We start from the raw sequence: 22,836 nt of genomic DNA, 5'->3' as shown, positions 1-22,836 counted from the left end.
TCCCTCTTAATGTAGCTCGAGGGGGCGCAGAGGGGGGACTTGGAATGTGCCAGAGTAGTGGGACCAGAAAATGATCGGTCCATGGGAGGGGGACTGGGTTCCCAGTCCTAAGTCTGTGATCATTGCTTAGGACTGCATCCAACAGGTGACCTTTGTTGTGCGTAGGTTCAAAACCCTTCTGAACAATTTGTTGGGCTGCAAGATTGTTTAAAAAGACAGTAGCTAGAGGATCTATGGGATCGTCTAAGTGAATGTTGATATCGCCTAGAACCGTAAAATGAGGCAGAGAGATGGCTGATTCAGCGACCTTGGGTGGAAGGAGGTTCATAAAATCTCCCATTTGGCCTGGGGGCGGTAGATAAGTAGGCCAGAGAAGGTTAAGGTAGGGGATAGGTCTAATGCGAAGTTCATACTTTCGCAGTTAGGAATTGACGCCGAGCTAGTTCTGCATTGGTAACAATCCTTAAAAAGTATGCCTAATCCTCCTCCTCTGCCCTCTACCCTGTCGACCCTTTGTAGTCCGTATCCCTTCTGTAGTATGGCGGTAATGTCTGGGTCAGCTTCTTCCCTTAACCAGGTTTCTGTTAAGAATACTGCGTCAGGGTTGATATCCTCGAGGAAGATAGACATTTCCACCGCGTGTTTAGTCGGAGAGCGACAGTTTAAAAGAAGCATTCTAAAAGGGGGTTTGACAGTCTCGGGCTGCTCCGATGTGGGCCATAAGACATATTGACAGTGGGGGCACTTTTTCACAGGTGAATTAGGATGTATGGAATGGCGGCAAGAAGCCTCTAATTGGGGCATACGTTTTTTTAATAGATCAGGAGCATACCTTATCAAAGTGGGCAGATCCTCCTTAAGTTGAGCAGGGGGCCTGGTCCCTGGGCGCTGCAGGGCGCGGACGGGCGCAGACGGGCTTGCCTTTGGCGCGCCTTCGGCGCGCCCGCTGCGCGGACGTGATGACACAGATTTTATAGGGTGTTAAGGAGGGTGGGAGGCGTCCTGCAACTAGAGTGCAAATCCCTTACCCCTCTCAGTATGGCGGCTCTCAGTGGCGGTAAGCCCTATTTCCATCTCTCTGCGCCAGCTCCTACTCGGCTGCGCAGGGATCGGTAAATGAGGTTTTTCGGAATAATAGGTGGTGTAAAAGTCCTAACAAGTAAGTATTCTACTTGTGAACAAACGGCGATTTTAAAATATTGTGATAACAGTGATAAAAAGAATAAAGCAAAGTAACTGAAGAACCCCCGGCTTCCGCCTCAGGGGAGAGATAGAAAACAGTGCGATAGCAATCAGCGCGCTGTTGGAATGACAGGCTTTAAATACTGCGGGAGGGCGGGAGGCGTCCTGCAACTAGAGTGCAAATCCCTTCCCCTCTCAGTATGGCGGCTCTCAGTGGCGGTAAGCCCTATTTCTATCTCTCTGCGCCAGCTCCTACTCGGCTGCGCAGGGATCGGTAAATGAGGTTTTTCGGAATAATAGGTGGTGTAAAAGTCCTAACAAGTAAGTATTCTACTTGTGAACAAACGGCGATTTTAAAATATTGTGATAACAGTGATAAAAAGAATAAAGCAAAGTAACTGAAGAACCCCCGGCTTCCGCCTCAGGGGAGAGATAGAAAACAGTGCGATAGCGTGTATGTGTATGTGTCTGACTTATACAGACACATACACGTTGTCCTACATGTATAAAGAAGAATGATCACATTAAAAACTGCATACTCAGATGTGCTGCCTGAAGAGCTGCACAGTGAATGATAACACTGAGCTCCAAGTAGAAAGTCCTCACATAGGTAACATAATGTAACGCACTGCATATAGCAAAGAGGTTTTAGAAAAATGTGCGGAACTTAATAAGGAGCCTGTCAGGTCTTGATGAGACAAGGCTGTGCAGTACAAGGAATAGGAAATAAGGAATGCGTTAATCAAAGGAGGTAACACATATATATATATATATATATGGATGTGGCATATAGATATCACAATTGCCATTTAAATTACAATTATAATGAGCCCTGGCCATGTTTTTAAGTTGACCTGCAGGCTACCAGGCACCAAAAAGCAACCGCAAGCCAGTCAAAACGATCGGTGCTGACGCTACGGCAATCCGTAGACAAGTGTCAATATCACTCCTGCGAGCATCTTTGAGAAAACTAACCCCATGCGGTGCGCAGCGTGGAAGGTTTAAACGCACCCTTATATGATCACAGCAAAGCCTTTTTTGGACCCTTTTGCCCTGAACAGCGCAGCGTGGAGTGCAACGAGGAAAAGATTGAACATTAACTATTGTACTTAAATGTGCTGGAGCCCAACACAGTCCTCCTTGCCATGAAGGCATTCCATTTCAGGGAGCGACATTCAGTCCCTGTCCAGTACCACTGCTACTGTTGATTATATCAACAGAGTAGCATGGCCTTTGTTAGGAGGCGATTCACCTCGGGCGGTGGGCTTAGCAACGGTAGCCTCTCAGCGGTGAAAGGCCTTCCCGATTCTCTGCATGACAGTCTACGCTCATAGCGACCACAAATAGGAACTTTATCCTGAAGTGGCATGAATGATTTTTTCCCAGATCGTGGTATCCCTGCGTGGATCTCTTTGCCACGGTCCCTAATGGGAAGTGTGGACAGCTTTGTACGACGCAGTTCTATCTGGATGGTTCTCTGTGTGATGCTTTCAGCTTGATCTCATCAAGGGCCTATGATACACATATCTACTGGTAATGCTTCTGAAAGATCAAGCAGAGACTGGACGAGGAGGATTTGGCCAGTTTGTTGGCAGTCATTATTTGACTCACCTTTCCTCTGCTGCGCATAGTGGACCTTCTCTCGTAGATGTTCAGATCCTCCACTCCAGTCCCCAACGGCAATAGCTGCGTGCGTAAAGATTGTGCAGTGCCAACTAGAGTCATTTGCTTATCATCTGAAGTTGCAGACTTCATTATGGCAGCCAGGAAAACACATTTCTGCTGGTCACTGATATTAATTTGTTCAGTGGTGTGAGTCATAAAGTCTAACCCCATATTAGTCAAGCCTATCCAGCAGGGACTACTGTTAAAGAACGTTTGACATTGCTATGCTTCTTCCTGTGTCCCCCTGGCCAGCATTCTCTGTTTAGGTTGCCGCTAGTGGCATGTAGTAGCCACAAGGTTTACCGTATTGTCTCTTCCCACTCCATTTATTGTTCCTCAATGTTATTTGAATCTTGTGTTGACTCATGGTGTTCTGTTAGTAGACATCCACTTGGTGGCCTTTTCATCATCCTTGCATACTTTTGCTAACCAATACTGCCAAATCTCCTCTGAATACTTCTTTGGTTAACCAGCACAACATGTTATTGCTTCTTACTTTAGGATTCATCATTAAGATAAGGACTCCCCAGAGAGATGTATCCATCAGAAGAATAAATGAGGTGTCTTCATAAACAATATTTGTGGAGGATACATATTCTTCAGCAGATTCCGCACTGTCCTCTCTCCTCCCAAGTGATTTTTGTGCCATTATTAAGAAGATTCTTTGGTGTGCAAACCTAATGTGTGCTGTGTTCATTGCTGTTGTTAATGCACTTTTGGTTCCTCTCCACACGCCTTGAAAGTGTATAGGAAAAAAGTATTAGGAACTGTTGGCAGCGTTCCAGTTGGCACCTTATATACTTCAATGTTAGACCATTCAGGGCAGGCAGGGTTATAACTGAGTCCGCTTGATCACCTGGCATTGTTAGAGGGCAATTGCTGGGAAAAATGCTTCTTGATACAGTCTGGTAAGTGGAGGGTATCAATGCGATGAGGAATCTGTGGAAAGATTATGTGTCCGCTAGAAATACTGTTCCCAGTGGTAAGTAACTGTTTTGTTTGCACACTTGTGTTACAATGATTGTTTTGAAGGAGTCGTTTTGACAGTGAAGCCAGTGCTAGTGACTGAATCATACTCGAACCAGTCTACTCAGTTGCTAGCTTACCCGCCTCCTCAGTCACACAGTTTAAAGCAGAGGAGGGAGACCATAAGCTGGATATGAAAGGAGTGCTTATTTATTACATATTCATATGTGATTCGTATTGAACGGTCAGACAATTCTTGCTCAAGTTAGTGCTTCCAGTGTGTAGCTATTACAAATCAGACCCGGTGGAACCACACTTGCCTCAGGGTGTGCAGTCCTATAAAGCAGTGCTGGAAAGTGGAGGATTAGTAGTGCTAAATATGCATCTACCACTGGCAATACTGCCAGTAATACAATATAGGGCTCAGAATAGGTCTCTTAAAATTATTCCCATGCTCAAACCTTGGTAGCTTGGCAGTGAGCAGGACAATACTAGACAGGTATGTAAAGACAGGTATGTAAAGCATTTAAAAACACCAATTCAGTAAATTATTAAGAGACAACTCTCGATAAATCTCCAACACCAATTCATAAAATGACACCAAAACAAAAAAAAAACTGTGTACAGAACCCCAGATACTCATTTTTAAAGCTTTAGCACTATATAGTACAAAGAAACCTATAGCTCCTATTGGGACATCTGGTCGCACTAGAACGGTGCAAAGTCAAAGTTTCAGGTTGACCGCAATGGAGCCCTGCGCGGCTACACTTTGCAGTAGGTCTCGGTCACAGTTTTTATCTTCTAACTTAGAAACTTTTCTGGAGCTTTTCTTCCCAGGGTCCCTCGATGCTCTCAGCCAGTCCAGACCCAGTGAGGCTTTTCCAGCTTGCCTTGCGATGAGCTCTCGGTCAAACCTATGAAAGTCAGACCTCCGGAGCTTTGCAGCGGGACGAACCAGAGATCCAGGCCGGCTCGCCGTTGAAGATGGGCTGCTTGGCTCTCACAGTTGCTCCAGGTCACCTTTTGTATGTGCGGACCTTAAAAACTATTACAGGGCTTTTTCTCCCGGGGTCCCTTGATGCTCTTCACCAGGCCGTATTTCGTAAGGGTTCCCTAGCTTGGGTTTTGACCAACTTCCAGTCAAACTCTGGAAGTCGGACCCCTGGTGCTTTTCAGCAGGACAAACCTGGAGGCGGTTGAGGGTTTTTTCCAAAGTTGTACCAACTTCTTCCAGAAGTTCCTTTGAGGGTCCCAAAGTGTCCAGAATTTACCCCAAAGGTCTGGAAGCTCCATGATGGTCCTTGAAAGTTTGGGACTTCAATTCCTAGAATCCACATGGACAAAACCATTACAAATCTACTGGTAGTACTCCATGCTGGGGATTCTTGATGGTGATGGTTCAAGTGAACTCTGTTAACCTGTTGCTTGCAGGGAGTACACTCTTTAGTCCTTTTGAAGCAGGTTTGATCCACAGGGCTGTAGTTACAGATTGTGCAGCAGGTGTAGTCAGTCTATTTGCAGGGCCTGGTTCATGCAAATCAAACTTCCAGAATGGACCCTCCTCCTTCCTTTAGTTTCAAGTAGCAGATCTGAGAGGCACTGCCCCTCTCAGATACATATTCAGTGTTCTCTGGCATCACACAGGAGGGCACTCCTGTCCAATGAGGTGCAAGACAACACCCCAGTGCAATGTGGCTTAAGTCTCAGCAGAGAGGAAAGACCTAGCTAAATCAACCTCCAGTATGACTCATCTTCATAGACTCCCTTTATGTATTTATTTATTGGACCTGGCATCTGCACACTTCCCTTAAGCCTGCCATCTGACTTGTTTCAGAGGGTAGGGGCAAAAACGAAACTGGTTTCTTCCTGTCTCCTCCTTCTTTTGAAGGTCATTGTTTTCGACCCCTTCCCCTTGCTCTGGCATTCTTATGCAGCAGAACCATTTCCTCCCAGAATGGCTCTTTCACGCTAGGGGCTACTTATCACCTCATCAAAGCAGCATGGCTAATCCACTTAACTCTGACCAATCAGGGCAACTTGAAGGCTGAATTTGGGCTTTCAGACAAGAAAGTCTTATAACTTCTTCTCTGTACATTTTAGGCTACATTCAACAATAGCATATGGTTGGATTTATCAATGCCATTCTAGTGAGTCCTTGAATGTTATTTTCTAGTTTTTGTGGCGGGAATTATTAATTAATAACTTCTTGCTATGTTAACCTATGTGGCTGGGGAGCTTTTATAAGGACCATGCCTATATCTACATGACCCCCCACCCCAGGAACACCTAGAGAAGACTTGAGGGGTTCTAAATATGCAGAAATATTGCAGATCCTCACTCCTCGCGCAGCACAAAAGTCGATTTAGGGAAGCAGTTTACTACAATTTGAGAAGTGAAATGTGCAATTTCACTAACCCCAAGGCACACAAAATCTATTATATAGGGGCCCTCCTAATAAATACCTAACCCCCCACCACTGAAACACCTAGGGAGACCCTGGGGTACCTAATAATAAACAAATTTATAAAGCGCATGGCTACACTCACTAGTGTTTCCCCACGCTGCAGCATCAGAAAAAAACTTGTCATTAGCAGTACTGTGAGACAGCTAGAAGGGAAGGCCTAAGGACGTAAAAAGCCAAGTTTTGAGTTTTTTCCGAAAGAGCGTCTCCGATGGCTCCATTCGGAAACCAAGGGGGAGATTATTCCAATGCTTGGCCGCCAGGAAACGGAAGGATCGGCCACCCATTCTCGCTGTTTTGAAGTTTTTGGAATTCTGACCTTTCCCATCCCACATGATCTCAGAAGGCGGGCCGTAGTGTAGAGGGTAATTAGATCAAGTAGATAGGTTAGCCCTTTTCTCTGTAATATGCGGTGACTGATACACAGGGCAAAACTCATCATTAGCAGTACTGTGAAACAGCTAGAAGGGAAGGCCTAAGGACGTAAAAAGCCAAGTTTTTAGTTTTTTCCGAAAGAGTGTCTCCGACGGCTCCATTCGGAAACCAAGGGGGAGATTATTCCAATGCTTGGCCGCCAGGAAACGGAAGGATCGGCCACCCATTCTCGCTCTTTTGAAGTTTTTGGAATTCTGACCTTTCCCATCCCACATGATCTCAGAAGGCGGGTCGGAGTGTAGAGGGTAATTAGATCAAGTAGATAGGTTAGCCCTTTTCTCTGTAAGATGCGGTGACTGATACACAGGGCTTTGAAGAGATTTCTGTCCCTCACCGGAAGCCAGTGAAGGGATGACAGGGCCTGGTTAGAGGAAGCTCTCCTGGGCAGCATCCGAGCGAGGAGGGTTGCCGCGTTCTGAATGCATTGAAGTCTTTTCATACATTTGCTACTTGCCCCCAAATAAAGGGCGTTACCATAGTCCAAGTGGGAGGTTACCAGAGCATGGACCACGGTTGTTCTCGCTGTCATGGGAAGTACATCAAGGGTCTTCTGAAGGCCTCTCATTACCTCTCATTACCCCAAAACATTCCCCTGCCACCAGTCTGGTGTGGCTCTCAAAGGAGAGCTTGGTGTCCAGCCACATCCCTAGGTTCGGAACCTGTTCGGTAGGGGAAGGGGTAGGGCCCAAAGTCTGAGGCCACCATGATGAGGACCGAATTGAGGGGGCCTTGCCTACCATTAGAACCTCTGTCTTATTGCCATTAAGTTTTAAACAGTTGTTCCACATCCAAGACGCCAGGCAAGTAGAGAAGGTGATGGCTGCCTCACCATGGGCCTGTGCTAATGACACCACCAGTGGTGTGTCATCCGCATATGACACAACACTGATGCCATACTTCCCAATAATCTCTGCCAATGGGGTGATATAGAAATTAAAGGGAGTGGGGCTGAGAATGGAGCCCTGAGGGAACCCTTGGGCCAGCGCAATGCTCTTAGACTAGTAAGGTTGCTGAGACACCTAAAAGCTGCGGTCATGTAAGAAGGACCTCAGCCAGTATAGGGCTACTATGCCAGAGCAGAATTTAAAAAATGTAAGTGCCCCAAACACCAAAGTCGAGTTTGGGCACAATTTACATGTTAAAGGCAGTCCTGCAACACAGGGCTCGTTTGAACTGACCTCAGGCCTCAGCAGTGCACACATACAAGTGTAGAAAGGGCTGCTTGCCTCTAAACCGCCATGCTCTAATACATACTGGGGACTTCAAGGTAGGTTTGATCCCTCTGCCCTATTATTTACTAGTATGTAACAAGAAAGGGCCAGACTCTGATCAGTAAGGCTGAGTCCACTAAACCAACAACCAACAAAAATGCCAATCCTGATGAAACAATTTCTAACAACTGAATGAATAGTGCAAGGACAACAAAACCAAGCACCAATACGCTTATTTATTGCTTTTATTTTCAATAATTCAAAAATAATTTTCTTTTTTTGAAAGACATGTAGAGGATATACATACAAAGAATGCAAGACAAATAAATAAGTATTTACTACATATTGTTACTTCCAATCATAACCCATTCAATTTTTCAAACATACACTCACAAATATTCCAACTCCACTCAAACAATCACCACACTAACAAACACCACACAGTCCTAGTAGGCCAATCTAAATTTTTGGAGAAAGGACGAACCACTAAACAAACAAAGTACTGCTTGGAATATTAAAAAGTATGCACCAGTTTTTCTAAATACAACAGTTATTCACAGTGCACCCACAGTCTTAATCAAAATATATAACCAATTGATTGGTAGTGGAAAAACAAAATGGTCTACGCGTTTCAAACCCCACCCACTATGGGGGTTCTCATCAGGACCAGAAACCACAATTTATAAAACTGTGCCAACTCCTTGGACTTCCTAGACTCTTGGTTTATGCTGTGAATTTCCTCAAAAAGTATTGCTGATGAAGGTGAAAATCTTATTGCAATCCCAATCTCTCGCTCTTTGTACCTACGCGTTTCAAACCCCACCCATTATGGGGGTTCTCATCCGGACCAGAAACCACTGTGGAGACAAAAAGAAAAAAAGGAAATAATGAAGACCTTTGCTCAGGATGTGATTTTGCATGCGCTCTCCAGCGCCCACCTTGAACCACTGCTTACCAATTTATAATACTGTGCCAACGCCGTGGACTTCCTAGACTCTTGGTTTACGCTGTGAATCTACAAACAGAAAGGACAGACAAAAAAAGTCCTGTAGTCAAGAACATTCAAAGGTCATGTCATAAACAGGTCCTTTTTGCTAATGAAAGTCACTTACTTCCTCAAAAAGTATTGCTGATGAAGGTGAAAATCTTATTGCAATCCCAATCTCTCGCTCTTTGTACCAATGGACGGGCACCTACGCAGGTTCCGATTCGCCTCGGAACACTCATGGTCGAACCATCTTGGATCTTGTTTTATCTAGGGAATGGGTTTCAACAAGAGGGTTTTAATTGCCAAACAAAGTTTTGTGAAATCCTGGACTACCCCTGGGTGAGGTTCCTAAAACGATAAACATGAATTAATAAAGTGCATATTGTCTTTCACTAGTAACCGAAACAATTCGCCACTATCAACACCCCTCCATGTTAATCTTAATTTATCAGTTGAAGGTATCCCATTCCTGGCTGCAAGGAAGAGAGGGTGGGACCAGGAGCCAATGTTTAAACAGGTCCTGCACTCATGACTCCAAGAAAGACATGTACAACAAGGGAGAGCAGTTCCTAGGGAAGGGATGGGAAAGACAATTATTTTGTCTTGTTGCCCTCACACACCCCGAGAGGTGTCATGCTTCATCATTGGGCCTTGCTCCTCGTCGGGCCGGCGCTGCAATGCTCGACGGGCTCACCGTTTCCAGGGCACTTTATCGGAGATCTTTTTTTATGGAAGCCGTTTGGTGCATGAGGGTAAAGGACCAATATATGAGGGGCCCCCTGGAAACGATTAAGGGCAGACGTCAGGGGATAAATACACTATTACACAAGGGAAGGTCCACCCAAATGAATTAAAGATTGGCCCACAAGGAGTCCACTATTCTAGAAGAACCACATAGAGCTCACCAACAAGCGACAAACAGGCCACAGGGTAAATAACAACTAAATTGTTAAAATTTTTTACAAAATCTTTATTTTCATTTTCATGTTTTCTTTGCACACATTAAGTCCAAGTTAATTAACAATAAATTACATAGATTCATTAGTTCATAAAACATAAATCCACAAATACATATATGATAATGACTCCACATCAACCTCTCATCATACAACTTCCATCTTCTCAGTCAATCACACACAGACATACCAATTCAACATCAGACACTATATACAAATTCCTCAAGGTAATCCCCAGAGTGACACATAAAGGGGATCCTGTAGAGTCTTCTTGGCGAAATGCCAGAGAGTCTAGATCGATATAGCAGGACCCCAACAGATGTTACGCCAACGCGCGTTTCGGTGCAGGGCCCAGATCTACGGGCGCACCTTCATCAGGGCTCTCACGCCGAGGGAGTGGGGAGACACAGCACATGTACAGTACACCTGTGGCCAATCTGTTGTAAACAAAAACTATTTTTAGAATCAACAAACTCAAGAAGAGTGACATTTTTCATGTTATGTAAGTCATCCATGATAGTTCCATTCTCGGAGCCTGATACTTTTCATACAGTTCACAATATCAAGCGCATTTTGGGCTAATATATTTAGAAAAACTTTTAATACAACATTTTGTATCGCCCCATTATTGGTGAGCTCAACTGTGGCTAAAAATATATTAGGATAATGTACTAAGGAAATAAATAAAAACACATAAATAGCACACCTCGGAATCCCTGGATATACAAATTACCCAAACATAGCATTCAAGACTACTCATACGAACAACATGCTTTATATACATATTCAAATGATCAGGTGGCAATCCCCATGAGATATCCTTCTAGGTTTAACTGTAAGAAATAGGTTCCACATTTCTTTAAAGAGGATAGGATTCATAACATTAATAGGGAATAGACCTACTGGGTTTTCCCATGACCTGTGGAAATAAGCCCTTCCATTGACTTTTCCGTAGAATGTTTTAATTACTTTGCAACTATGGGGCGGCTATGTATGATATACTTATGTATATATTTTTTCTGGGCAGATTGGTGCCTTGCCACTTGATGCAGGAAGCTGCGCTCTGCATGATATAAGGGAAGGATACACCGGGGAGGAATATTTATCTAATAACGGGTAAGTTGGTTTAGTGAGACCTATTACGGTTTTGTGAGACATTTTACGGTCTGCTGCTTACAACAGCAGAGCCATTCTTTAGTCAAGCTGCCATATCTTTTCTCTGTTCGAATCGAGGTGAGATTGTTTTTTCTTCTTAATTTAAAACAGATTCGAAACTAACTAGTGCATTTCCCGCGCCAATTCTGTGACCAGGTGACTTAGAACATTGAACAAATAGACACCATACTGGGACCCTGGGATCAGCGACAGAGATAAAGGGACGGCCTTTGATGTTAAGTGAACTGTTCGTTGGTTGTGGGAATGAATCCTATCCTCTTTAAAGAAATGTGGAACCTATTTCTTACAGTTAAACCTAGAAGGATATCTCATGGGGATTGCCACCTGATCATTTGAATATGTATATAAAGCATGTTGTTCGTATGAGTAGTCTTGAATGCTATGTTTGGGTAATTTGTATATCCAGGGATTCCGAGGTGTGCTATGTATGTGTTTTTATTTATTTCCTTAGTACATTATCCTAATATATTTTTAGCCACAGTTGAGCTCACCAATAATGGGGCGATACAAAATGTTGTATTAAAAGTTTATCTAAATATATTAGCCCAAAATGCGCTTGATATTGTGAACTGTATGATAAGTATCAGGCTCCAAGAATGGAACTATAATGGATGACTTACATAACATGAAAAAATTTCACTCTTCTTGAGTTTGTTGATTCTAAAAATAGTTTTGGTTTACAACAGATTGGCCACAGGTGTACTGTGCATGTGCTGTGTCTCCCCACTCCCTCGGCGTGAGAGCCCTGATGAAGGTGCGCCCGTAGATCTGGGCCCTGCACCGAAACGCGCGTTGGCGTAACATCTGTTGGGGTCCTGCTATATCGATCTAGACTCTCTGGCATTTCGCCAACAAGACTCTACAGGATCCCCTTTATGTGTCACTCTGGGGATTACGTTGAGGAATTTGTATATAGTGTCTGATGTTGAATTGGTATGTCTGTGTGTGATTGACTGAGAAGATGGAAGTTGTATGATGAGAGGTTGATGTGGGGTCATTATCATATATGTATTTGTGGATTTATGTTTTATGAACTAATGAATCTATGTAATTTATTGTTAATTAACTTGGACTTAATGTGTGCAAAGAAAAAACAAGCATTGAAAATGCAATAGGTCTCGCAGCATTAGAGTTAGTGCTTTTAGAATTGTTTATGGGTTTTTTTTGTAAATCTTTAGCATTTTTGTTTCCTGTAGCCAATGCTAAAGAATTTCAAAAAAAAAAAGCCATAAACATTTTTAAAAGCTCTGAAATGCAGTCTGAAATGCTGGATATATATTCAGTACAGATACACTATATTGTTAATGAAGACATAGGATATAATATGTTGTACTGTATACACACAATTAGATGGGAACGTGCTGTGTGTGTCAGCGATTGAATGTGGAGGTGATGGTGGATGTGGTGGTGGATGTGGTGGTGGATTCGGTGGATGTGGTGGTGGTGGATGTGGTGGTGGATGTGGTGGTGGATGTGGTGGTGGATGTGGTGGTGGATGTGGTGGTGGATGTGGATGCGGTGGATGTGGTGGGATGTGGTGGTGGATGTGGTGGATGTGTTGGTGGTGGATGTGGTGGTGGATGTGGTGGTGGATGTGGTGGTGGATGCGGAGGTGGAGGATGTGGTGGATGTGGTGGTGGTGGATGCGGTGGATGTGGTGGTGGATGTGGTGGATATGGTGGTGGATGTGGTGGTGGTGGGTGTGGTTGATGTGGTGGTGGATGCGGTGGATGTGGTGGTGGTGGATGTGGTGGTGGATGCAGTGGTGGATGCGGTGGTGAATGTGGCGGTGGATGTCATGGTGGATGTGGAGGTGGTGGTGGATGTGGTGGTGGATGTGGTGGTGGATGTGGTGGTGATGGTGGATGTGGTGGTGGATGCGGTGGATGTGTTGATGGTGGATGTGGTGGTGGTGGTGGATGCGGTGGTGGTGGTGGATGGGGTGGTGGTGGTGGATGGGGTGGTGGATGTAGTGGTGGTGGATGTGGTGGATGTGGCGGTGGATGTGGTGGTGGCGGTGGATGTGCCGTCCCAGAGTGATGTGGCGCCGTCCCAGAGTGATATGGTGGTGTTGTGCGGCGTGCAGCAGTGTGCGGGGTGCAGCAGTGTGAGGCGTGCAGCAGTGTGAGGCATGCAGCAGTGTGAGGCGTGCAGCAGTGTGAGGCGTGCAGCAGGGTGAGAGGCGTGCAGGGGTGAGAGGCGTGCAGGGGTGAGAGGCGTGCAGGGGTGAGAGGCGTGCAGGGGTGAGGGAGGGTGAGGGTGTGTGAGGGTGTGTGAGGGTGTGTGAGGGTGTGTGAGGGTGTGTGAGGGGGTGTGAGGGTGAGGGGGTGTGAGGGTGAGGGGGTCTGAGGGGGTGTGGGGGTGTGAGGGTGAGGGGGTGTGAGGGTGTGAGGGTGAGGGGGTGTGAGTGAGGGGGTGTGTGGGTGAGGGGGTGTGAGGGTGAGGGGGTGTGTGGGTGAGGGGGTGTGTGGGTGAGGAGGTGTGTGGGTGAGGGGGTGTGTGGGTGAGGGGGTGGGAGGGGGAGGGTGTGTGAGGGTGAGGGGGTGTGAGGGTGAGGGGTGTGAGGGTGAGGGGGTGTGTGGGTGAGGGGGAGTGAGGGTGAGGGGGAGTGAGAGTGAGGGGGAGTGAGAGTGAGGGGGAGTGAGAGTGAGGGGGAGTGAGAGTGAGGGGGTGTGAGAGCGAGGGGGTGTGAGAGTGAGGGGGTGTGAGGGGGTGTGGCGGTGTGAGGGAGAGGGTGAGGAGTGTGAGGGTGAGGGGGAGGGAGGGGGTGTGTGAGGGTGAGGGGGTGTGCATTCTGAGGGTGTGTGGCGGTGTGAGGGGGTGAGGGCGTGTGAGGGTGAGGGGGTGTGCATTCTGAGGGTGTGTGGCGGTGTGAGGGGGTGAGGGCGTGTGAGGGTGTGTGTAAGGGTGAGAGGGTGGGTGTGTGTGAGGGTGAGAGGGTGGGTGAGAGGGTGGGTGAGGGTGAGGGGGTGAGTGAGGGGGTGAGGGAGGGGGTGAGTGAGGGGGTGAGTGAGGGTGAGGGGGTGAGTGAGGGGGTGAGAGTGAGTCAGGTGAGTGAGGGTGTGAGAGTGAGTGAGGGTGAGAGGGTTGTGAGAGTGAGTGAGGGTGAGAGGGTTGTGAGGGTGAGTGAGGGTGAGTGAGGGTGAGTGAGTGAGGGTGAGGGGTGAGTGAGTGAGGGTGAGTGAGAGTGAGGGCTCTGAGGGGGTGTGGCGGTGTGAGGGAGAGGGTGAGGGGGGTGAGGGGGAGTGAGGCGGTGGGTGAGGGGGTGTGCATTCTAAGGGAGTGTGGCGGTGTGAGTGGGTGAGGGCGTGTGAGGGTGAGGGGGTGTGCATTCTGAGTGGGGGGGTGGCGGTGTGAGGGGGTGAGGGCGTGTGAGGGGGTGGGTGAGAGGGTGGGTGAGAGGGTGAGTGAGGGTGAGGGGGTGAGTGAGGGGGTGAGGGGGTGAAGGGGGTGAGTGAGGGGGTGAGGGGGTGAGTGAGGGGGTGAGTGAAGGTGAGGGGGTGAGTGAGGGGTGAGAGTGAGTGAGGTGAGTGAGGGGGTGAGAGTGAGTGAGGGCGAGAGGGTTGTGAGAGTGAGTGAGGGTGAGAGGGTTGTGAGGGTGCCTGTAGATGGCAGACTCGTTCCCTACATTCTCTGGGTATGCAATAGGTCTGATAAAAACACATTTCCTGGGCTGCTGTTTCCTCCCAGTCCACCACTGCAACAGAGGTGCAACAGAAAAGAATACAGTGACATAGCCGAGTACCCAGTACCCTGGAAAAGAGTCAATCACTGCTAACTGACCTCTTTATATAGCAGGGATAACGAGTTCTCGTGGGTGCTTTTCCACACGAACACACCATCGTCACAAGATGTGTTGTTACTTCGAATTGGCTAGCGTTACATTCGCATCTGCTGCTCAGAGCCTGCTTGTTCAATAATGAATTCACAGTTCGGAACGTGTTAACATTAGGACATTTTGTCTGCTTGGAGAAATGCATTTTGTCAGATGCAAATGGGAGCGCCTCAAACCCCGAAGCACATTTTTAATTGTTTTACTCCTGCTAAAAATGACTGCATACCTGCAAGCATCTGTCAGATCGTTTATGAACTGAACAAAATGTCTGCACCCCCGCGTGCTCCTCCAAGGGTGTGCTCGGTCTATTGTTTATAGGCCCCTTCGAGCTATTCTGCAGCAGAACATAGCCTCGAATAGACTGTGGCACTGCAGCGACAAGGATGCATGTTTCACCCCAGCTGTAGAGCAATTCAGAGTAGGCTGAACCATGATACTAATTGATTGTGAAAGAACAAATAACAGTTTTGTCACTTTAAAGCACTGCTCGACTCATTTGAAAGAATATGCATTAACACCTCTTGATCTGTGTCAAAGTGAAAAAGAATGTTGAATATTAAAGGGATGAAGGCTTATTGCTGCATATATCAGCTTTGATCTTAATTGGCTCCTGCTATCGCTAGTTACACTTGGGTTGTTTGCCAGCTTTCCTATGAGAGCAGGCGCCCCTCCCCCACGCCAGAGCAGGCTGCCAGGGTGCTTGCAAGTGGCCAGGATGACTTCTAACGATGCAGATGCTAAGTAGATGATTGGCGGCACATCGAGGTCTGACGGCTCAAGGGACGGGAAATGTACCGCTCGTCAGGCTTTCAGCAGGAAATTAATTAAAAAATAAAAAACTAGGGGGAGGGGGCGGGAGGCGGAGAGTTGAGGCAGGAAGAATTAAGTGAGAGAAATGTGTGGAGAACAGATGAGCACGAAGAGAAGTGGGGGCGAGAGGGTAGAAAGAAAAGAGAAAGATGTGAGAGTAGGCGGGAGAAACGAGGAGCTAAGGAAACAGAGGTAAAGGGAGGCAAACGTGTGGGGAGACGAGGAAAGCAGACGTGGCAAATGTTGGAGAAAAGAAAGGAACAGGAGATGGGCATAGAAGGAGGTTCAGAGAGGGAATAGAAAGGAAGGGATAGAAGTAAGGGGCAAAGAGTGACAAGTGAGCAAGAAGAACAAGACGGAGGGAAGAGAGGGGAGGGGGGAGGAGAAATGCGACACGGCGGGAAGGGGCAGGCAGGATGACTCAGGGGAGGGGGCGGAGCGGGGCAGAGCGGCATGTGGGTGTGAACAAGCCGGGCCTTTGAAGTGAAGCTAAGCTTCACTTCAAAGGTGTCGGAGGAATGCGGGCGGCTGTGCACGCGCTTTTAAGCTCAATGCACATGCGCATTGAGCTTAAAAGTCACGGGCACTGCAAGGAATCGCCACGATTCCTTGCAAGTTAGATAAAGTCTGGATGAGCCCCTATAGTCTCGCTTGCTCGATGCGCATGCGCATCGACAGGCGAGACCTAATGAAAATAAAGATTTTGTAAAATGTTTTAACAATTTAGTTGTTATTTACCCTGTGGCCTGTTTGTCGCTTGTTGGGGAGCTCTATGTGGTTCTTCTAGAATAGTGGACTCCTTGTGGGCCAATCTTTAATTCATTTGGGTGGACCTTCCCTTGTGTAGTAGTGCATGAGGGTAAAGGGCCAGAGTGGGAGATAGTGCACGTGAAAAAAGTGGTATAAAAAAGGTCAGGATCAGTCCTAGGTGCAATCTATTTTAATTGATTAGGTAGAACCGACCTGGTTAAAAATATATACAGGATGCCCTAGTGGATTACAATGATCTGGCAGGGCTATCACTGGTGTGGGGTCGACATGTTTCGTGCCCAATGTTCCTAGGGAATCAGATGGCACTTCTTCAGGACCTATAAGTGAGTTAATACAATTAAGTGCACAATATGGAAGGAAAAAACATTAAAAGCAGGTAGTAGAATTAGTCTCGATATAACCTGCAATGTAGCCTAGTAGTCCTGTACCGGGCTAGATTCAACCCGTGATTACTCGCCGGCGAGTTGCTGCGAGCCAGAAAGTAAAAACGGAGCAACATTGTGCTCTCACGTAACCCCCGTCAGGCTGTAGCTCCTGTAATCACGGGTTGAATCTAGCCCGGTTTAATGTTTTTTCCTTCCATATTGTGCACTTAATTGTATTAACTCACTTATAGGTCCTGAAGAAGTGCCATCTGATTCCCTAGGAACATTGGGCACGAAACATGTCGACCCCACACCAGTGATAGCCCTGCCAGATCATTGTAATCCACTAGGGCATCCTGTATATATTTTTAACCAGGCAGGTTCTACCTAATCAATTAAAATAGATTGCACCTAGGACTGACCCTGACCTTTTTTATACCACTTTTTTCACGTGCACTATCTCCCACTCTGGCCCTTTACCCTCATGCACCAAACGGCTTCCATAAAAAAAGATCTCCGATAAAGTGCCCCGGAAATGGTGAGCCCGTCGAGCATTGCAGCGCCGGCCCAACGAGGAGCAAGGCCCAATGATGAAGCATGACACCTCTCGGGGTGTGTGAGGGCAACAAGACAAAATAATTGTCTTTCCCATCCCTTCCTTAGGAACTGCTCTCCCTTGTTGTACATTACATTCCTGGCCCCAGATTCAATGGAGAACACGGGGCGAGGCGCCAGTCTCAAAACTATTTTAAGTGGGTTGTGGTCCCCATGGCTCGTAGCAATAACTTCCGCAGCCGTTAAGCGATCCACAAGAGGTGGGGAAATAAAAACTAAAATCAATAGTTGTGAAACAACCCCTTCCTCTAAAAGTTGGACCTAGGTGGTTAATGGCATGTGATGCACAGCGTCCTTAACATTAACAAGATTGTGCAAACTCAGGAATGTAGCAAGCTTTGTGCCCCTGCTGGTGGCGGAACCTGTCTTGTGTATACCTACACCCTGTCGCATATCTTTGAGTTTTGCGCTAAAATCGCCACCCAAGAGAATCCCGGTGGTCCCATCTAAGCCTTGCTGGCAATCTAAATTAGAGATAAAATCAAAAAGCTCTGTAAAATTCTTATTGGGAATGGAATGGAAATCATTATTATAAAAATGTATCAAATAAAAAGAAACTCTCCTTTTGTAAATCAATATTTGGAAATTGAGGCTGTTGTTTGGTAAAACCTTAAAGCTCCCTCCAGCAGCAACGTTGATCCCAATGAATAGGCAGAGTTTGCAAGAACTCGGGGGCATATTACCAACGATTAGCTACATTTATCGCTAACGAGGCTTAGCAACAAATGTTTTAACGCTAAGCATCGCCGGAAATTATCGCAGAGATAACTTGCTATTAGCAAGGTTTATCTCAGAAGTGATAAAAATCCTTGCGCTAACTGCCAAATGAGAGATTATCGCTGAAAAACCAACGATAATCTCTCAAAGTTTGGCGTTACCTTGATAATAGGGGCTCACAAACTTAGCCATGATATCCACCTTCCATAGGATATCATGGCTAAGTCAGGAAAATACCAGGTGTAAAAAAAGCAGCGCTAACCGCGGTTAGCGCTGCTTTTTTTATCACTAACAGGGTTAGCGAAATCCTTGATAATAGGAGAAATGTCGCTTAACAACATTTCTCCTATTATTTTTCTCTGGAACGCCCCCTTTGCATCTCATTAGAGATGCAAGGGGAAGCGTAGAGAAAAAGGATGCTAACATGCGAATTTGCGTGTTAGCACCCTGTTGCTGATAGGGAGATAATTTTATCTCCGCTTTCTTGGCTTTTAAAGCCAAAAAAGAGGAGATAAATCCCTTGATAATATGCCCCAATGTCTCCAACAATATCTGCATCAGTATCATATCCTGATAGGTTAGAAACGAAGTCTGTCTGGGTACCCGTAGAGTTAGTTGAATTAGTTGAAGTTACTATGGGATCAGTTGTAGAATTGGCAGATCGGGAACATTTTGCAGTTATTGTTTTAGAAGTACCTGTGGTCCGCTTTCGTTTATTCGGTGGTGCTTTCGTCTTAACATTTCTTTGCGGCTTAGCAATCTGTGCTCTGGTATTAATACAGGACACAACTGGGATAGTCATATTAGGAACATCCGAGTTTGAGGGGAGGGGGGGACTCGGGGAAGCTGCACGACTCGAGATGGACTTTTGCGGAGATAAATGTAATGCATAATCTGAGTTACGACCGCCTAGTGATAAGCGAGTCTGTAATGATGCAGGACAGGGGCGGATTGGCAAGGCGGGCATTCGGGCATGGGCGAAGGGCCGGTGCCTCAGTGCCCTCTGTGGGCCGTTTTTTTTCTCCCCTGTCCCAGTCCACAGAGAGTGGACTAGGAAAGGGGAGAAAAAACCCGGCCCACAGAGGGCACTGAGGCAGAGACAGAGAAAATGAAAGCAGCCTCGCTGTGCGGCCGGACAGCGATTGTCAGCTGTGGCCTCTCCTTCACCCCTGCCCTGCCAAGCAATCAAGCTGAGGCTGGGCTGGGGAGGGGTGATTGTTTGCAAGAATCGACCTCCCTGGGGGCCAGGTGTTTCTCAGGCCTTTGAGCCATTTTCACCTCGGCCCCCCTGGGGCCCATGCAGCCCAGAAACGGTGTTAGTCTTAACATCTCGCCCACAGCCCTTCACATTCAGGGCATAGTGGGCGAGAAAGAATGGGTCTTGCTGTGGGGGCCAGGTGATGTTTGGAAATTTTTTATTTTATTTATTTATTTATGCGATTTTATATAGCGCGGACTTTACCCGAAGGTGTCAGAGCGCTTCAGACTAGGAACAGCAATAATACATGAGGAAAAAAATTACAAGTGGACAAATTACAAAAGCAAACGTTAAGTTACATGAATCAAAAGTGACAATAGTGAGCAACCAAAATACATGACAGGAGGAAAAATTGATATGTGTGCAGATTACAAAAGCGTACAAAGTACAAGTAGAGGTATAATACTGCAATAAATGGCAGACACTCCAGCACAAGAACAAACGTTACGTAGGCAATGGTGGCACTTGTGCAAGTATCTAAAGCAAACAAAAGTGAGAGGTAGCATACAGTGTGATACCAGAGAAAAGTGACGTGTGCAAGTCACAAAAGGGTACCATACACAGGTACAAGGGTAATACTACAGTAAATGGTAAACACTCAAACTGCCAGAACACACTGGGAAGGCACTTCCCATGCACCAGCTTCACCTCAGCCTCCCCCCTGGCTACCTGGCTACCTTGGATGACCCAGAAAGCTGTGTTTTGTGCTCCCCTGCCAGGACATTTTCCCGAGGCCTGGAGGGCTGATTAATTTACTAATTGCAGGGGCCTTACCTCTGTTCATGTGCTCCTGAGCTGAAGGTCTGGGGAGGGCTAAGTAGGTTAGTAATAGCAGGGGCTTTGCTGCTTTTCAGGTGCTCCTGTGCTTGAGGGCTGGAATAATTTTGTGACAGAAAGGGGCCTTGCTATTTTTTTTAGTTGCTCAGCATGTAGGCCATTGTCACCTTGGCCCTGTGTCCTGTGCAAGAACAGTATCCTCCCATTTTCATTCCTTGTCTGTGCAAATGGTGTTTCATGAAAGGGCACGCCCCTTGAATGTGGGCCACGCCCCTTAAATATGGGCCACGCCTCTTGAATGTGGGCCACTTTTTTCGTCAGTGCCCGGGCCGAATTGTGATCCCAATCCGACCCTGATGCGGGACCCAGTGAAAGGCGGCGCTCCGTTATTTCAATGTCATGAGTCAACAAGGATTCCGCCCTCAAGATAAATGCATCTAAAGTCCCGACTACTCCCTTCCGTTTGTTCATGTTGTGGTAGTAAACTCCAGTGGCCCAGGTACAAAAATATAAACAACAACACAGGTGGCAGACTAGGAGTGGCAGTGCGCTTCACATTACCTGGAGACTTGGAGATGATGAAGTACCAGGAAGTGAATAACTGAGGGGTGGCCCAGCCCAGCCTCCTCCGGGCTACGAGGGGCGTGAATGGGTCTGCCCTTGGCCCAGGCTTCACCCGGGCGCGCCCGCGCTGCGGGAGTGTGGCGTTGCTTTTGCTACGGCGTCACAGGGGGCGCAAGCTCTGGAGGATTCTGGGGGCTGTAGTCCTCCACTCTGCTTTTCCCCTCACAGCTGGACCGCAATGGTGGCAAGTGTCAAAAGAAAGCGGGTTTCCTTTACGGCGCTGGCAGGAGTGATGCAAAAAGGTGGCCGTTCCCCTCACGGTAATGGTAAGAACTTTGAAAAAGCGTCCCCTGGTATATGTTTTGTTTGTCTTTCCATTTGTCTGTTGCTATTCTGGAGTCTTCTGCTCCTTGTATCCTGGGGATCAGTGCTGGTTTCCTTGCCTATATGTGGTCTGATTACTGCTGCTAACTTTGAAAGCGGGTAACTAATCTGTGCATCATCTTGTCTTTTGTCATACTTGTGCACTAACCTTTTGGTTTATAGCTTATTATTTAAAATGCTCCCAATCCACTGACTAAGGTCCGGGCCATTAACAGATGACAGTCCATGCAAGTATTCCTGACAATCTCCAGGGAGCAGAGAGCTGTCCACTTTCAGGGCGACTGTCACCAACAACGAAAGAGTCACATCAACAGAGTGCCAGTGTAGCTCCTGAAAAAGTGTCTTCCAAACAACAATAGCTTCCTCGAAATGCACAACAGCAAACTTTTTGTGGCATGTGATGTTTGAAAATTGGCCTGATGAAAAACTATTTAACCCTTTAATCATTAAGCTTACTTTAGAGATATTGTAGCAAACTTGAAAGTTAAAACCCTCTCCTGTAACCAAGCAAAAAGTTCTGGAAGCTGAGGGAGCGCCGACAAGGAAAAACAGCTTTGGCAAAGCTAACCAGTCTTACTTTGCCAATGCTTGTTGCCTGCTGGTATAGGCTTAGCAGATGTGGCACAAGCATTGGCACAGCTAATGACAGAGGGCTATGGCCGCCTTAGAATTTTCAAACCTATCAAGATGGCCATCACTTGTGTAGATTTAAACGTCATGCGGTGGTCATCTTGGAAGTGGGAAAAATGTTGTAATATGGCCAAACATTATTTTCAATGCTTCCAAAATGGCCACCACACCCCTGTCTAGGGATATTATTTTTTGTACTTCCAAGATGGCCACCAAGTTGCTTCTACACACTCAACCAATGAAAAAGCAGAGTGAAACCTAAAAGCTCCTGAGTCAGATAAACACGAGAACAGGGAGGAAAGCCATTGAATCTGGAGCAGGGATTTGAAACAAAAAAGAAAGCCAATCATGTGCAAGGTTCGGACATAGAGCCTGCTCTAAGTGTTGTCTTTTGTCTGTAATAGACAGCTAAAGTTACCCGTAGCAAGGCAGCAAAAATCCAAGGAGACCCTCAGCCTGCAACACTTTAGTCTGTCTGGAAGTATTTTGTTTCAAAATAATTAAGTCTTTTAGTCCTGCTTGTTTCAATATGCAGTAGGTGGGTTTCTTTTCACAGATGGGAATGCCTTCAAGAAAGCACTTGCCTCATCTATTCTGAAACCCTAAATACTGAAGGGCCCACAACCAAAAAGAAATCAAATTCTTACCCTTCCTGGTAAGTAAAATGCTCCAATCAGCTTGGAGTCAACGGTGGAGTAGATCACTTCCCTTTGGAAGGACACTCCAGTTCTTTCAGCAGGCATGTTTGTGCACTTCAGAGCTTACTTCACGGAGCCTTCCACTGGTCTTCCCAGTCCAGTGGTAGAGTGGTATTTGAGACCCACTCCTGGATATTGTAGGTGTCCCAAAAGGATTGGTGACTAAGACCTTTTGGTTATCACATCTCTGAGGTTGAACCAAGTGCTGACTGAGGAACCAGTACTTCTCTTCATCCAATGGCCAGACCTGTCAACCTTTTGAATTACCGGTGGCCTTTCCAAAGTTGTTTTTTATCATCTTAGTGTGATCACCTTATGACCGAGTCATGCTTTCATATGGTTCCTACAAATTTTGTAGGACTATGGATTGGA

General features: G+C 46.5%; 1 long non-coding RNA gene across 2 annotated transcripts; it reads left to right on the top strand.

Annotated features, from left to right (window-relative positions):
• The first annotated feature begins 1,394 nt into the window (after positions 1–1,394).
• LOC144769516 (uncharacterized) lies at positions 1,395–12,027 on the top strand. Of its 2 annotated transcripts, none has more exons than XR_013598715.1 (3): positions 1,395–1,503; positions 10,892–10,980; positions 11,727–12,027. It is a non-coding gene; the product is annotated as an uncharacterized LOC144769516 (long non-coding RNA). The 2 variants fall into 2 exon arrangements; XR_013598714.1 differs by lacking the exon at positions 11,727–12,027 and adding an exon at positions 11,131–11,215.
• The last annotated feature ends 10,809 nt before the right edge of the window (positions 12,028–22,836 follow it).

The sequence above is a fragment of the Lissotriton helveticus genome, chromosome 7 (assembly GCF_964261635.1).
Source record: "Lissotriton helveticus chromosome 7, aLisHel1.1, whole genome shotgun sequence".
Taxonomy (NCBI): Eukaryota; Metazoa; Chordata; class Amphibia; order Caudata; family Salamandridae; genus Lissotriton; species Lissotriton helveticus.
Note: the sequence above shows the minus strand (reverse complement) of the source record. Positions and strands in the feature narration are given on the sequence as shown.